The following is a 6,866-nucleotide window of genomic DNA, read 5'->3' as shown; positions in this document are numbered from 1 at the left end:
CATGAGGCCGGGCATTGTCGTGCATTAGGAGGAAACCAGGACCAACTGCACCAGCGTAGGGTCTGACAATGGGTCCAAGGATTTCATCCTGATACCTAATGGCAGTCAAGATGCCGTTGTCTAGCCTGTAGAGGTCTGTGAGTCGCTTCATGGATATGCCTCCCCAGACCATCACTGACCCACCACCAAACCAGTCATGCTAAACGATGTTACAGGCAGCATAATATTCTCCATGGCTTCTCTTGACCCTTTCACGTCTTTCACATATACTCAGGGTGAACCTGCTCTCATCTGTGAAAAGCACAGGACGCCAGTGGTGGACCTGCCAATTCTGGTATTCTATGGCAAATGCCAATTGAGCTCCCCGGTGCTGTGCAGTGAGCACAGGGCGCAGTAGACATTTGGGCTCTCAGGCAACCCTCATGAAGTCTGTTTCTGATTGTTTGGTCAGAGACATTCACACCAGTGGCCTGCTGGAGGTCATTTTGTAGGGCTCTGGCAGTGCTCATCCTGTTCCTCCTTGCCCAAAGGAGCAGATACTGGTCCTGCTGATGAGTTATGGACCTTCTATGGCCCTCTCCAGCTCTCCTAGAGTAACTGCTTGTCTCCTAGAATTTCCTCCATGCCCTTGAGACTGTGCAGGGAGACACAGCAAACCTTCTGGCAATGACACGTATTGATGTGCCATCCTGGAGAAGTTGGACTACCTGTGCAACCTCTGTAGGGTCCAGGTATCACCTCGTGCTACCAGTAGTGACACTGACTGTAGCCAAATGCAAAACTAGTGAAGAAACAGTCAGAAAAGATGAGGAGGGAAAAATGTCAGTGGCCTCCACCTGTTAAACCATTCCTGTTTTGGGGGTCATCTCATTGTTGCCCCTCTAGTGCCCCTCTAATTTCATTAACACCACAGCAGCTGAAACTGATTAACAACCCCCTCTGCTACTTAACTGACCAGATTAATATCCCATAAGTTTCATTGACTTTATGCTATACTCTGATTAAAAAGTGTTCCTTTAATTCTTTTGAGCAGTATATATATATATATATAATCTATATATAATCTTCATTTGGATCTTGATCTTTGTTTGTCCGTGAATAAATTAGAAGAAGAAGCACTAGATGGCAGTAGAGAGACAGCTAAAACATAAGCATTGCATTAAGAATCTCCTCCAGGCTTATACTACTGAAGACTATAGTACTCCAGCCATGTGCGCCCAACTACGTTGCGCATGTTAAAGTTGTCTGTGAAAGGCTCCCTGTTTAAACGCGGCTGCCAGTCGTGAACTGGGCCCTTCGTTGCACAGCATTATGATTTTTTATAAGGGAAACAAAATTACAAAAAAAAACCCTTGGACATTGATTTGATAGGAATGGCCTACTCGGAATCACTGTCCGAATCGTAATTATGTGGTGGTGTAGGAGCATTTCTGCTTCTGTCCGTTCACAGTCCGTCTCGTTTTCACGACGCTGTCGTTTCCTCTCACGATCACTTCTCAACCTTTCTCCAATCTCGCAGGTTGCTTTGTGGCAATCCAAAGAGTAAGGCAATATACACGGAGCAATGGTTATAAAAGGGGGACACATAGGTATCCAGGCTCTTTAAAGCATAAATAGGAAACACTTCACTGACATGTGAGCAAGCCACGGTACAACTGTGAGACGCACAGCACTCGCAGGCTACAACGTAACAATAATAATTTCCGGAACATGCTGTTACATTGTCATTCATTTTACCCCACTGTCTTTCTTTCATTCATATGTTACGTAGGCACGTACCTTTTATCTTCGGCAATCTCATCCTCTAACCAGGCCTCAGGAGCTAACCAGCGTAACACTGTCCACCACCCCTTTCGTTATTCTGGCACCGTGAGTAACAACAACGTACTAAACTGAAAGGTGGTCTACGCATGCGTGGAATTTGCAGACAAACAAAGATCAAGATCTAAATGAAGATTATCTATAAAGATTAGTTAATTTAAAGCACAACAATTTGTTTAGTTTGAATGTCTGTGTTTTGAGGTGTGACTGGAGTACTACAGTCTTCAGTAGTATAAGCCTGTTTTAGCTGTGTCTCTACTGCCATCTAGTGCTTCTGCTTCTAATTCATTCGTGGACAAACAAAGATCAAGATCCAAATGAAGATTATATATAGAGATATACACTCACCTAAAGGATTATTAGGAACACCTGTTCAATTTCTCATTAATGCAATTATCTAATCAACCAATCACATGGCAGTTGCTTCACTGCATTTAGGGGTGTGGTCCTAGTCAAGACAATCTCCTGAACTCCAAACTGAATGTCAGAATGGGAAAGAAAAGTGATTTAAGCAATTTTGAGCGTGGCATGGTTGTTGGTGCCAGACGGGCCGGTCTGAGTATTTCACAATCTGCTCAGTTACTGGGATTTTCACGCACAACCATTTCTAGGGTTTACAAAGAATGGTGTGAAAAGGGAAAAACATCCAGCATGCGGCAGTCCTGTGGGCAAAAATGCCTTGTTCATGCTAGAGGTCAGAGGAGAATGGGCCGATTGATTCAAGCTGATAGATGAGCAACTTTGACTGAAATAACCACTCATTACAACCGAGGTATGCAGCAAAGCATTTGTGAAGCCACAACACGCACAACCTTGAGGTGGATGGGCTACAACAGCAGAAGACCCACCGGGTACCACTCATCTCCACTACAAATAGGAAAAAGAGGCTACAATTTGCATGAGCTTACCAGAATTGGACAGTTGAAGGCTGGAAAAATGTTGCCTGGTCTGATGAGTCTCGATTTCTGTTGAGACATTCAAATGGTAGAGTCAGAATTTGGCGTAAACAGAATGAGAACATGGATCCATCATGCCTTGTTACCACTGTGTAGGCTGGTGGTGGTGGTGGTGTAATGGTGTGGGGGATGTTTTCTTGGCACACTTTAGACCCCTTAGTGCCAATTGGGCATCGTTTAAATGCCACGGGCTACCCAAGCATTGTTTCTGACCATGTCCATCCCTTCATGACCACCATGTACCCATCCTCTGATGGCTACTTCCAGCAGGATAATGCACCATGTCACAAAGCTCGAATCATTTCAAATTGGTTTCTTGAACATGACAATGAGTTCACTGTACTAAAATGGCCCCCACAGTCACCAGATCTCAACCCAATAGAACATCTTTGGGATGTGGTGGAACGGGAGCTTCGTGCCCTGGATGTGCATCCCACAAATCTCCATCAACTGCAAGATGCTATCCTATCAATATGGGCCAACATTTCTAAAGAATGCTTTCAGCAACTTGTTGAATCAATGCCACATAGAATTAAGGCAGTTCTGAAGGCGAAAGGGGGTCAAACACCGTATTAGTATGGTGGTCCTAATAATCCTTTAGGTGAGTGTACACTAGCTGTGTAAGGTCCTAGAAACTATTGATGTCATCAAAAAAAAATTTGAAATGTAGAGATGTTAGGTAATTGAAAGGAACTACCCTGGTCATCTCTCTCCTAGAAGGATTCATGTTGCCGATGTGCTCACCTCGCTTCTGTATTAGCCGCTAAGCGAGTGACTCTTTCTTTGGACGTTTCACTTTGTTGACATGCTGGCCTCACTTGTGTATCCTCGGAGGTGGAGCCCTTACCAGGTCTCCACCTCTTACTTCTGGGCCGTACAGACACACACACTTCCATATGTAGACGTTTATATATAAAATGTTTGTGTGTGTATGAGTAATAGCTGTACAGGTTTAAATCTAAGTAATCAATGTATACCTTAACATTAATGTTTACAGTGTGGCATCATTTGGAATGTATTTTGTAATGTCATTCCAAGAGAAGACACATCACAAATATTAGTACTGCTTTTATGAATCTCACACCAAATACATATAACAGAGACATGGCAACCAAATGGACACACATGCATTTGCCATATATATAATATCCTTATATTATTTCACTGGTGTCCTCTAGTACTGAATATAAACAATGGTTACCACAACTACTACATCCCTCCACAATGATAGCGAGGAATCCGTGTTCCTGACAGAGGTTTTGGTCTTAGGCTCAAGTCTTCAGTTCTTCAATGTGACCAATTATCGACTGTGGTATTTGACTGTTTATTCGGTGCATACTTCGTTACTGACCGAAACTGCATTATTACACTACCATTTTACACCTCCTTTGTCCTTCACTTCAACCTAAGCCTCCTGATAAAATAAAAAAGGCACATACAGCATAGCTGTGACCAGCAGAAACACTTTCGCCGGCCTTCATACTCACACCAACGCACAGAAGCAGAAACATCTTAGAAAAAGAAAGACAATGTATGACAAACCACAGAGCGACATTATCCAAAGATCAGTTGCAGCAAGTCTTGAACCTAGACAGTAAACGAAAAACAAATTACACACACAACCTTTCTGAAGGGCTGCGGCAAACTGGCAAACAACAAGAAACATTACAACGGAAAAACTACAGGGATTTCATAACACATTACAGCTCAAAACAAGATGTTCCCTTTATATTATGGCATAGGTAATTCCCCGTTCGTTATTGTATGACTATCACCAAGTCACAACGACAACCTTTTAATAACGTTGGAATTTATTTGCCAGGCCCTGTTTTTACCCATGGCCAGTTGTACACTACATTTTCTAGGGTTACATTGAAACCTGAGTTAAATGTACAGATCCTTGCAGGTTACACACAGAGGGATATATTTTTACTGACAATAATATTTATGTAACAAATTGCGTTTTCCAACAATTATTATAGACACTGGTATACTACATGACCTGATGGCCACACTTCTCAAACATACTGACTTATGCGTGTCCTGCATTTCCCTTCTTATCCAGAATGTTCTGTTAACCTGCTCATGTTACACTTTATATTGTAAATATTCACGTTGTTCTAAGTGACTATAATAACATCCTATAAGAATCATGTGACTATTCTAATATCGAGTCCTCTCACAAGTCACTACTTATTAAAATAATCACCTTTCTTACTGCAATGTGTGATGTTCTTCTCTCCCTTATCATCCATCCATCATCCAACACGCTATATCCTAACTACAGGGTCACGGGGGTCTGCTGGAGCCAATCCCAGCCAACACAGGGCACAAGGCGGGAAGCAAACCCTGGTCAGTGCACCAGCCCACTGCAGGGCACACACACACACACACCAAGCACACACTAGGGACAATTTAGAATCGCCAATGCACCTAACCTGTATGTCTTTGTACTGTGGGAGGAAACCGGAGCGCCCGGAGGAAATCATGCAGACACGGGGAGAACATGCAAACTCCATGCAGGGGGGACCCGGGAAGCGAATCTGGGTCTCCTAACTGTGAGGCAGCAGCACCACCCACTGTGCCTCTCCCTTACCATTGTTTCATTAATGCTTTTATTCTTGCAAAATTTTTGCAAGCATGATTTTTTAATATGTTTACCTATCATATAATAAAATTTTGAGTTGAGACGTGATCATCTCGGAGAGAGACTTTGAAGTCCCGCAAGACTTCTTGCACGTCACGCCCCACTTACAAACAATTTCTCAGAGACACTATAATGTCCCACAAGACAAGAAACTGAGACAAAAGGCCAGCTGCTGTACAGGCTTTTAAATGATCAACGTGCAGCTCGGTAGCAGCTAACAGACAGCTAGCAGCTGATCCGACCGCATCTCCTTAGCGTGTGTTCAGCCCCACCATTCACAACTTGAGCGGCAGAGACGCGAAATGGCTAGCGTGAAGCGCGCTCCTGGGGATGGGGGTTGTGGGGTGGGCGAGCGAAGCGAGTAGGGGGCACAGCCCCCTAGTATATATATATACTGTTCACAAAAATTAAAGGAACACTTTTTTTATTGGGCCTGGCATGAAATCAATTAAACCTGTCTGATAATTTTCTGGTTGGTTAAGCAGCTGAGGTCATTGTTAATCACTTTCAGCTGTATTGGTGTTCATGGACTTAACGACAGGTACACTAAAGTGGCAACAATTAGAAAACCCTCAAAACAGGACTGGTTTTACATGTGGAGGTCATTTCAAGTTTCTCCCTCTTGATCTTTTTTGGCTGGTTTTCCACTCGTGCTAGTTTTGGCTTGAGTAATCATCTCTACTGGCAGTATGAGGCGATTCCTTAACCCTACAGAAGTTGCACAGGTTGTCCAACTTCTCCAGGATGGCACATCCACACGTGCTGCAGTAAGAAGGTTTAATGTGTCTCCCAGCACAATCTCCAGAACATGGAGGAGATTTCAGGAGACTGGCTGTTATTCTCAGAGAGCTGGACAGGGCCGTAGAAGGTCCTCAACCCATCAGCAGGACCGATACCTGGTCCTTTGTGCAAGGCGGAACAGGCTGAGCACTGCTCGTGCCCTACAGAATGACCTCCAGAGGGCCATTGGTGTGAATGTCTCTACCCAAACAATCAGAAACAGACTTCATGAAGATGGCCTGAGGGCCCGACGTCCTGTAGTGGGCCCTGTGCTCACTGCCCAGCACCATGGAGCTCGACTGGCATTTGCTCAAGAACACCAGAATTGGCAAGTCCGCCACTGGAGCCCTGTACTTTTTACAGACGAGAGCAGGTTCACCCTGAGCAGCTGTGATAGACGTGAAAGAGTCTGGAGAAGACAAGGAGAACGATATGCTGCCTGCAACGCCGTTCAACATGACAGGTTTGGTGGTGGGTCAGTGATGGTCTGGGGAGGCATATCCATGGAGGGACGCACAGACATCTACTGCGTAGGAAATGGTGCTCTGACTGCCATAAGGTATCGAGATGAAATCCTTGAACCCATTGTCAGAACCTACGCTGGTGCAGTTGGTCCTGGTTTCCTCCTAATGCACGACAATGCCCGGCCTCATGTGGCAAGA

Source organism: Polypterus senegalus, chromosome 9 (genome assembly GCF_016835505.1).
Source record: "Polypterus senegalus isolate Bchr_013 chromosome 9, ASM1683550v1, whole genome shotgun sequence".
Taxonomy (NCBI): Eukaryota; Metazoa; Chordata; class Cladistia; order Polypteriformes; family Polypteridae; genus Polypterus; species Polypterus senegalus.
Note: the sequence above shows the minus strand (reverse complement) of the source record.